This window comes from Oryctolagus cuniculus, chromosome 5 (genome assembly GCF_051225735.1).
Source record: "Oryctolagus cuniculus isolate XC-2025 breed Fujian yellow rabbit chromosome 5, ASM5122573v1, whole genome shotgun sequence".
NCBI classification, from domain to species: Eukaryota; Metazoa; Chordata; class Mammalia; order Lagomorpha; family Leporidae; genus Oryctolagus; species Oryctolagus cuniculus.
Genome location: NC_142871.1, coordinates 67,121,752 through 67,132,422, shown reverse-complemented (window position 1 = coordinate 67,132,422; position 10,671 = coordinate 67,121,752).

Genomic DNA, 10,671 nt, shown 5'->3' with positions numbered 1-10,671 from the left:
GAGTGCTGTTTAGCACATCTGCCATTCTATGAGTCTGCTGTGTATTGCACTTACCATGATGGATCATTCTCTCTCTTTTTGATTCTATTAGTTAGTATTAGCAGACACTAGTCATATTTGTGTGATTCCTTTGATTCTTAGACCTATCATTATGATCAATTGTGAACTGAAATTGATCACTTGGACTAGTGAGATGGCATTGGTACATTCAACCTTGATGAGATTGTATTGGAATCCCCTGGCACATTTCTAACTCCACCATTTGGGGCTAGTCCAATTGAGCATGTGCTAAATTGTACATCTCCTCCCTCTCTTATCCCCACTCTTATATTTAACAGGGATTACTTTTCAGTTAAATTTCAACACCTAAGAATAATTGTGTGTTAACTACAGAGTTAAACCAATAGCATTAACTAGAACAAAAAAAAATACTAAAAGGGATAAAGTATTAAATTGTACATCCACAGTCAGGACAAGAGCTGATCAAGTCACTGTTTCACATAGTGTCAATTTCATTTCAACAAGTTTCCTTTTTTTTTTTTGGTTCGTTAGTTTTCACCGGTCAGGGAAAACATATGATATTTGTCCCTTTGGGACTGGCTTAATTCACTCAGCATGATGTGTTCCAGAATCCTCCATTTTGATGCAAATGAACAGATTTCATTGTTTTTGACTACTGTATAGTATTCTGTAGAGTGCATGTCCCAAATTTCTTATCCAGTCTACTGTTGATGGAGATTTGGGTTGATTCCAGGTCTTAGCTATTGTGAATTGAGCTGCAATAAACATTAATGTGCAGACAGCTTTTTTGTTTGCCAATTTCATTTCCTTTGAGTAAATTCCAAGGAGTGGGATGGCTGGGTCGAACGGTAGGGTTATATTCAGGTTTCTGAGGAATCTCCAGACTGACTTCCATAGTGGCTTAACCAGTTTGCATTCCCACCAACAGTGGGTTAGTGTCCCTTTCCCCACATCCTCGCCAGCATCTGTTGTTGGTAGATTTCTGAATGTGAGCCATTCTGACCGGGATGAGGTGGAACCTCATTGTGGTTTTGTTTTGCATTTCCCTGATTGCTGGTGATCTTGAATATTTTTTCATGTGTCTGTTGGCCATTTGGATTTCCTCTTTTGCAAAATGTCTATTGAGGTCCTTTACCTATCTCTGAAGTGGGTTGTTACTTCTGATGTTGTAGAGTTTCTTGATCTCTTTGTAGATTCTGGTTATTAACCCTTAATCTGTTGTATAGTTCTCAAATATTTTTTTCCCATTCTGTCAGTTGCCTCTTCACTTTCCTGAGTGTTTCTTTTGCACTACAGAAACTTCTCAATTTAATGCAATCCCAAATGTTTATTTTGGCTTTTACTGCCTCTGCTTCCAGGGTCTTTTCCAAGAAGTCTTTGCCTGTGCCTATATCTTGCAGGGCTGATCCAATGCTCTCTAATAATTTGATGGTATTGGCTCGTAGATTTAAATCTTTAATCCATGTTGAGTGGATGTTTGTGTAGGGTGTAAGGTAGGGGTCTTGCTTCATGCTTCTGCACCTGGAAATCCAGTTTTCCCAGCACCATTTATTGAATAGACTGTCCTTGCTCCAGGAATTGGCTTTGGATCCTTTATCAAATATAAGTTGGCTGTAGATCTTTGGATTGATTTCTGGTGTTTCTAGGCTGTTCCATTGATCTATCCTTCTGTTTCTGTACCAGTACCATGTTGTTTTGATAACAACTGCCCTGTAGTATATCCAGAAATCTGGTATTGTGATGCCTCTGGCTTTGTTTTTGTTGTACAAGATTGCTTTAGCTATTTGAGGTCTCCTGTGTTTCCATATGAATTTCAGCATGATTTTTTCCAGATCTGAGAAGAATGTCTTTGGTATTTTGATTGGTATCACATTGAGTCTAGAAATTGCTTTTGGGAGAAAGCACATTTAGATGATGTTGATTCTTCCAATCCGTGAGCATGGAATATTTTTCCATTTTTTAGGTATCTTCCTCTATTGCTTTCTCTTTTTTAATTTTATCTTTTATTTAATGAATATAAATTTCCAAAGTACAGCTTATAGACTACAATGGCTTCCCCCCAAAACGTCCCTCCCACCCGCAACCCTCCCCTTTCCCACTCCCTCTCCCCTTCCATTCACATCAAGATTTATTTTCAATTCTCTTTATGTACGGAAGATCAGTTTAGCATACATTAAGTAAAGATTTCAACAGTTTGCTCCCACACAGAAACATAAAGTGAAAAATACTGTTTGAGTACTAGGTATAGCATTAAATCTCAATGTACAGCACACTAAGGACAAAGATCCTACATGAGGAGTAAGTGCACAGTGACTCCTGTTGTTGACTTAACAAATTGACACTCCTGTTTATGGCATCAGTAATCACCCTAGGCTCTTGTCATGAGCTGCCAAGACTATGGAAGCCCCCTGAGTTCACCAACTCTGATCATATTTAAAGGCCATGGTCAAAGTGGAAGTTCTCTCCTCCCTTCAGAGAAAGGTACCTCCTTCTTTGATCGTCCCATTCTTTCCACTGGGATCTCACTCGTGGAGATCTTTCATTTAGGTTTTTTTTTTCCCCAGATTGTCTTGGCTTTCCATGCCTGAAATACTCTCATGGGCTTTTCAGCCATATCCAACTGCCTTAAGGGCTGATTCTGAGGCCAGAGTGCTGTTTAGGACATCTGCCATTCTATGGGTCTGCTGTGTATCTCACTTCCCATGTTGGATCGTTCTCTCCCTTTTTTATTCTATCAGCTAGTATTTGCAGACACTAGTCTTGTTTATGTGATCCCTTTGGTTCTTAGTCCTATCATTATGATCAATTGTGAACAGAAATTGATCACTGGGACTAGTGATATGGCATTGGTACATGCCACCTTCATGGGATTGAATTGGAATCCCCTGCTATGTTTCTAACACTACCGTTTGAGGTAAGTCAGCTTGAGCATGTCCCGAATTGCACATCTCTTCCCTCTCTTATTCCCACTCTTGTATTTAACAGAGATCACTTTTCAGTTAAGTTTCAGCACTTAAGAAGAATTGTGTATTGATTACAGTAGTCAACCAAAAGTATTAAGTAGAACAAACAAAAAAAAATACTAAGAGGGATTTCATATCAAGTTGTTCATCAACAGTCAGGGCAAGGGCTGATCAAGTCACCGTTTCTCATAGTGTTCATTTCACTTTAACAGGTTTCCATTTTGGTGATTTTGTAATTCTCATGATAGAGATCTTTAACATTCTTGGTTAAATTTATTTCAAGGTATTTGATTTTTTTTGTAGCAATTGTGAAGAGGATTGATCTTAGAAGTTCATCCTGAGCCGTGGCATTGCCTGTGTGTACAAAGGCTGTTGATTTTTGTGCATTGATTTCATATCCTGCTACTTTGCCAAAATCTTCTAAGAGTTCCAATAATCTCTTAGTAGAGTTCTTTGGATCCCCTAAATAAAGAATCCTATCATCTGCAAAGAGGGATAGTTTGAGTTCTTCCTTCCCCATTTGTATCCCTTTAATTTCTTTTTCTTGCCTAATGGCTCTGGCTAAAACTTCCAGAACTATATTGAAGAGCTGTGGTGAGAGTGGGCATCTCTATCTGGTACCAGATCTCAATGGAAATGCTTCCAACTTTTCCCCATTTAATAGGATGCTGGCTGTGGGTTTTTCATAAATTGCTTGGATTGTATTGAGGAATGTTCTTCCATACCCAGTTTGCTTAGAGTTTTCATCATGAACGGGTGTTGAATTTTATCAAATTCTTTCTCTGCAGCTATTGAGATAACCATGTGGTTTTCTTCTGCAGTCTATTAATGCAGTGTATCACATTGATTGATTTGTGCAAACTGAACCATCCCTACAAGCCAGGGATAATCCCACCTGTCTTTGTGGATGATCTTTCTGATGTGTTGTTACATTCTATTGGCCAGAATTTTATTGAGGATTTTTGCATCTATGTTCATCAGGGATATTAGTCTGTAATTCTCTTTCTTTCTTTCTTTCTTTCTTTCTTTCTTTCTTTCTTTCTTTCTTTCTTTCTTTCTTTCTTTCTTTCTTTCTTTTTGACAGGCAGAGTGGACAGTGAGAGAGAAAGAGAGAGAAAGGTATTCCTTTGCCGTTGGTTCACCCTCCAATGGCCGCTGCGTCTGGCGGGCTGCAGCCAGTGCACCACGCTGATCCGATAGCAGGAGCCAGGTACTTATCCTGGTCCCCCATAGGGTGCAGGGCCCAAGGACTTGGGCCATCCTCCACTGCACTCCCTGGCCACAGCAGAGAGCAGGCCTGGAAGAGGGGCAACTGGGACAGAATCCAGCGCCCAGACTGGGACTAGAACCCGGTGTGCCGGCACTGTAAGGCAGAGGATTAGCCTAGTGAGCCATGGCACCGGCCTCAGTAATTCTCTTTCAAAGCAGCATCTTTCTCTGGATAGGGATCAAGGTGATGCTGGCTTCATAGAAAGAATTTGGGAGGACTCCCTCTTTTTCGATTGTTCTGAGTAGTTTGAGAAGAATTGGAGTTAGTTCTTTGAATGTCTGGTAGAATTCAGCAGTGAATCCATCTGGTCCTGGGCTTTTCTTTGTTGGGAGGGCCTTTATTACTGTTTCAATTTCTGTCTCAGTTATGGGTCTGTTTAGGTTTTCGATGTCTTCCTGGTTCAATTTAGGTAGGTTGCATGTGTCCAGGAATGTATCCATTTCTGATAGGTTTCCCTGTTTGCTGGCATACAAGTCCTCGTAGTAATTTCTGATAATTCTTTTTATTTCTGTGGTGTCTGTTGTTACCTTTCTTTTTTCATCTCTGACTTTCTTGATTTGGGCCTTTTCTCTTTTTTTTAGTTAGTTGGCCAATGGAGTGTCAATGTTGTTTTTTCAAAAAACTAGCTCTACATTTGGCTGATATTTTGTAATTTTTTTTTTGATTCAATCCTATTGATTTCTTCTCTGATTTTAATTATTTCTCTTCTCCTACTTGATTTGGGTCTGGTTTGCTGCAGATTTTCTAGATCCTTGAGATGCATTGAAAGCTCATCTATTTGGTGCCTTTCCAATTTCTTGATGTAGGCACCTATTGATATAAACTTTCCTCTTAACACTGCTTTTGCTCTATCCCATAAGTTTTAGTGTGTTGTGCTGTTATCCTCATTTACTTCCAGAAATTTTTTGATTTCTCTTTTCATTTCTGTGGGGAGCAATCCAGACTAGACTAAGTTACTGGAATTAAGACTTATTCTATGCATCTGCTCTCCCACAATATGGCGCTGGGAGAGAAGTAAACAGCTTCTGCACAGCTGCCTCCAGTTCAACCAATAAACTGTAGGACTTGCTCCTGATTGGAGAGCAGCGTACTCGGCATGTGGGCAGCCGAGTTAGGATTGGCGGAGGAGGACTATAAAGGAGGAGAGAGACGGCATGCACCAGGAACATCTAAGGGGAACATCTAAGGGGAACACCTGTGCAGCCCCCGAGAGAGCCGGCCGGCGGTGTGCCGCTCCCCTGCGGAAGTGGGGAATGTGGCCAGGGGGAGCTGCCCTTCCACGGAGGTGGAAGGGATAATAGCCAACCCGGGAAGAACCAGCAGCAAACCCGGGGAGGGCTGAGCAGACAGAAGAACAACGCAGGGTCCTGTGTCGTTCCTCCACAAAGACGGGGAGCGACAATTTCTTCTATGATGCATTGTTCATTCAGGAGTATGTTGTTCAGTCTCTATGTGTTTGTATACACTCTTGAGATCCTGAGTTGCTAATTTCCAATTTCATTCCACTGTGGTCTGAGAAGCTGTATTGTATGTGTGGGGAGCAAATGAGAATAGACTAAGTTACTGGAATTAAGACTTATTCTATGCATCTGCTCTCCCACAATATGGCGCTGAGAGGGAGCAAACAACCTCTACGCAGCTGCCTCATCAGTTTGACTGATAAGCTGCAGGAGCTGATCCTGCTTATTGGAGCAGAGCAGCATGCTCCGCGTGTGGGCAGCAGAGCATGGATTGGTGGAAGAGGACTATAAAGGAGGAGAGAGACAACATGCACCAGGAACATCTGAGGAACATCTGAGCAACCCCTGAGAGAGCCGGCCAGTGGTGTGCCGCTCCTCTGCAGAAGCGGGGAAAGCGGCGGGGTAGTGCCACCCCTCTGCGGAGGCAGGAGGGCTGGCAGCTAACCCGGGACGGCGTCGTTCCTCCGCGAGTGAGGGAACAGCAGCTAACCCGGGAAGGGCCGAGCAGATAAAAGAACAGTGCAGGGTCCAGTGTCGTTCCTCTGTGAATGGGGGAGCGACAGTATGATTCTAATTCTTTGAATTTGCTGAGACTTGCTTTATGGCTTAGTATGTGGTCAATCCTAGAGCAGGTTATATGTACTGCTGAGAAGAAAATTAAATTCTTTATGTGTAGGATGGAAAGATCTGTAGATATCTGTTAGATCCATTTGGGCTATAGTGTTGTTTAAATCTACTCTATCCTTGTTGATCTTCTGTCCGGTTGATCTGTCTATTTCTGAGAGTGGAGAATTGTATTGAAAATGAAATCTTAAGGAGGAATCAAAATGAAATGCAGAAACTAGTAGAATAGGAAAGTGTGATAGTGAAGAGAAACTAAAATGAAATGAAGAACTCAAAAGATCAAATGAAAACCACATTAGAGAGCCTTAAATACAGAGTCAGTGAAGCAGAAGAGAGAATATCGGACTTAGAAGACAGAGTACAGTACTCTTGTATTGGAGTCGAAGTCTCACTTTAAGTCCCTAAACAAATCTTTTAAATAAACTGGTGCCCTGTAATTAGGTGCATACACATTGATAAACATTATATCTTCCTGTTGAATTGATCCCTTAATCATTATATAGTAGCCCTCTTTGTCTCTCTTAACAGTTTTTGTGTTAAAGTTTATGTTGTCTGCTATTAAGATGGCTACGCCCGCTCTTTTTTCATTTCTGTTGGCATGGTATATCATTCTCCAGCCTTTCTCTTTCAGTCTGTATGCATCTTTGTTGGAAAGATGTGTTTCTTGTAAGCAGCAAATATATGGGTTTTATTCCTTAAGCCAATTAGCCAATCAGTGTCTTTTAACTGGACAGTTCAGGCCAATAATGTTCAATGTGACTATTGATAAGTAGTAACTTTGCCCTGCCATTTCCAAAGATATTTTCTAATATATGCTTTGAACTTCCTGTGATCTTTTGCTGTGAGGTTTTCTTCCTTTACATTTTTTATACTGATGGCTGTGTGGCTGTGTTTCTGTGTTTCTGTGTTTCTGTATGTAAAACATCTTTAAGCATCTTTTGCAGGGCTGGACGAGTGGCAACAAATTCTTTCAATTTCTGTTTGCTATGAAAGGTCTTTATTTCACCTTCAATCACAAATGAGAGCTTTGCAGGATATAATATTCTGGGCTGGCAGTTTTTCTCTCTTAGTACCTGGGCTATGTCTCGCCATTCCCTCCTAGCTTGTAGGGTTTCTGATGAGAAGTCTGCTATGAGTCTAATTGGAGATCCTGTGAGAGTAACCTGACGTTTCTCTCTTCACATTTTAGAATCTTTTCTTTATGTTTAACTGCGTACAATGTGTTGTGGTGAGGATCTCTTTTGGTTATGTTTATTGGGTGTTCTATGAGCTTCCTGTACTAGGATGTCTCTGTCCTCCAGACCCGGGAAGTTCTCTGCTAGTATCTCACTAAAAAGGCCTTCTAATCCATTCTCTCTCTCCATGCCTTCAGGAACTCCAAGGACCCGAATGTTGGGTTTTTTAATAGTATCCTGTAGATTTCCAACAATATTTTTTTTAGATTTCTATTTTTCTCTTCGTTTCTTTGGTTTGACTCTATACTTTCCTGTGCTCTGTCTTCTAAGTCCAATATTCTCTCTTCTGCTTCACTGACTCTGCTTTTAAGACTCTCTAAAGTGTTGTCATTTGATCTATTGAGTTCTTTGTTTCATTTTGATTTCTCTTCACTATCACACTTTCCTGTTCTACTAGTTTCTGTGTTTTAGTTTGATTCCTCCTTAAAATTTCATTTTCATGAGAGAGATTTTCTATCCTGTCCAGTAAGGATTTCTGTAGCTGATTCATTTATTTTTGAATATTTCTATGTGTTCTTATATATTTTTTGAAATCTGTATCTTTCATTTCTTCCATCTCATCATCTTCATAATCTTGGCTTGGGGTGTCTTGTTCATTTGGGGGCATCATAATGTCTTCCTTGTTCTTGTTTCCTCATTTTCTGCATGTGTTGCTTGGCATTGTGGAGATATTCTTTGGATTCTTCTTCCCTCACTCTGGTGTTTTTTTCTTGTTATGCTATGACTGTATGAAGTGGACTGTCTGCTTTTGATGGAGCCTTAGAGGCTTGAGGTGGGTGTGTCCAGAGAGCTCTGTTTGGTTCCTCAGTGTTTAGGGTGTGCCAAAGGTGACACCCCCAGGTTAGGCATGGTAAATCTCTCTCTTTCTTTTTTTCTTCTTCCTTTCTTTCTTTCTTTCTTTCTTTCTTTCTTTCTTTCTTTCTTTCTTTCTTTCTTTCTTCTCTTTTTGATTCAGAAGGGAAGTAATGCTGCACAGCTGAGCAGAATTGAAGGTAGTCAGCTTCAGTTCTCTGTCTCCTGTGGGTATAACATTCACCTGCTCTTTTCCAAGGACCACACAGGGAATCTGTGCTGCCTTCAGTGTGGGCTCAAATTCTCCTGCAGTCTCCCACTGGGTTGCCAAGGTTACTGAATTGTAGCATCTCTGGAGAGTACTCACCTGAACTCTGTGAGTTCTCTCACCCACTGTCTCTTTTTTTCACAGTCTCAGTATATTAGTCCACACATTCACTAGGTCCTAGTCTCCTGTTATTTCACTCCCCCAGAGTCAGGTCTCTCTGTTTTGTTGTGGGCAGGCACAGCCCTGAGGTCATGCAGCTTTTATATATGACCAAAATGGCACCTGCTCTTTGTCTTGCTCGCCTTTGAGAGGTGAGCAGAGAGAGAGAAACTCGTGTTCGTACTGGTCCCCCTTTTTTTTTCCTCTTTCCTCTTTAGCCTGGTGAACTTTCCCCCACGGGGCTTCAAGCCTTGTTCCCTCTAGGCTCCTCCTGCTGCTTTCCCGCCAGTGTCGAGCTATTGAGGTTTGACTCACCTGGAGTTCCAGCGCTGGTGCGTAGATTCAGCAGCTGGTGTCCCGAGCCATGGGCTCCCATGCCTTCCACACAGGTCCACCGTGAATCACTAGTTACAGAAGAGTTTCCTCTGCTGTTTCTTCCCCAATTCTTTCTTGAACCTGCAGTATCTCCACTTTCATTAAACTGTCTCTTCCCGGACTATCAGTGTGCTCCCTTCCTATTCCACCATCTTGCCGGAAATCCTAAATTGTTCTTTTCATACCATACATGAATAAATTTGAGAACTAGCAGGAACCTGCAGTAATGACTTTAACACACCCATGTTAGCACTCTATTTCCAGAACAAATACAATGCCCTAATCAGTCACTGCTCCATTTCCAGAGGAATTGCTGGGGCCAGAAGACATGACCCAGATTATGAAACAAGGCAAGGATTATTGCTGCAGACTGGGGGGAAGAGTGATGTTGGGTTCAAGACTTCTCTCTGATCCTGAGAAGTGCTTGCAGACCAACCACCAAGGGTCCCTTTGAAAAAATTTGGCAAGAAAGTCAGTCCCTAGAAATTTTCAAGGGAGAGGGTTAATCAGTCTTTGCAGATCTAATTGGAAGCACCAAAAGGTTTTCAGTGTTCCATGCAGAAGCATGAAAGGAGTGGAAATATACACCAAGTGTCCTTTACTTCTGGACGTTGCAGCTAATAAACCCAAAATACAGAGCATCATGATTTGAGGATCTATTTGGTATAGAGGCAGCCCTCAGAGGGGAGACTACTGACCCTTTAGAGATAGATGAATACATGCAGGGATAGGCATGCTCAGGGAAGACTGCAAACTTCCTCCTTCCCCTTATTTCTCCCCTTTTCCATTCGGTGCACCCACCAGAATCAATGAATTATGCCTGTCTGTGCTGAGGAGCACAGATGAACAGCTAGAACTCAGCCCAATTTGTCACACCCAAAACTCCATGTCCAGGTGGCCACACCAGATGACATAGAGAAAGGGAAGTTAGATTACCTATTAAAGACTGAGGAGCCTTTGTCTCTAAGAGAAATCCAACTCTGGGTTTCCCTCTCCATGTCTTAGGGCCAGAGTTTGCTGTTGCTTGTTCCCACTTTCCTTTGTTCTCTTGCTCACCTAATAAAGAGTTCTCACTTTTCCACTCAAACTCTTTCCTTATTTCTGTGTTGACAGAAGTCAAGAACTAGGTAGCACTCTCCTGCTGTTAAAACCCCCTCAACCCTTAGGATTGTTTCTGCTTAGAAAAAACCCACTGGTAAACTTACAAAGTAAGGCAAAAATGAGCAAATAAAAATAGCACCCCCAGACACTCACCAACCAGAGAGGATAAAAAAGCAGAACAGATTAAAAGGAAGTTATTAAGAAGTCCATAACACATAATGAGCACTTAAAAATTTGATGATGGTACATATAAACAGAAAATACCAAAACTTAAAACCAAGCCAAGCCAAACAAAATGCTCTTGAGGTAGGCTTTTTAGTGTTGCAGTTAAGTACAACTTGAGACACCAAATCTCATTTCAGAGTGCCTGGTTTGAGCCTGCCTCCTCTACTTCCAAGCTAGT